This window comes from Echiichthys vipera (assembly GCF_963691815.1).
Source record: "Echiichthys vipera genome assembly, chromosome: 5".
Classification (NCBI taxonomy): Eukaryota; Metazoa; Chordata; class Actinopteri; order Perciformes; family Trachinidae; genus Echiichthys; species Echiichthys vipera.
Window position 1 is genome coordinate 9197019 of NC_139830.1, and position 452 is coordinate 9197470.

The following is a 452-nucleotide window of genomic DNA, read 5'->3' on the forward strand; positions in this document are numbered from 1 at the left end:
AGCTTGTTAGTAAGCATGCAGTGCACTTGGGTATTTTATGACGTATTGCATCATGGCTCCTTGAGTGAATGACTATGAATCTAATTCACCCATGAAAAAAAGTGGATACTAATGAATACTATAGCTTTGGTCAGGCATGCTAATGTGGTTTTTACCCATTCTCAGGGAATGTGGCTCACGGTTTCCAAAACTCCAATGCTGTCCATAGAATGCAAAAAAGGCAGGGGGTTTAAAATGGGAGGGGGGATGAAACTACACTTTTTGTTTAGTGGATGTCTGTGTTATTTGTACCTATAGAGGCCAAGTCGCTCCTATTGTGATTCTAATTGGAACTGCACCCTCTCTGTTTCTCCCATGACAGCTCCCGTTCCCAGAGTGAGGACCCGAGTCCCAGCCTGCCAGCCTCCCACCCAGCCACAGCCACCCAGACAGCGAGGCGGAGAGGGAGAGAG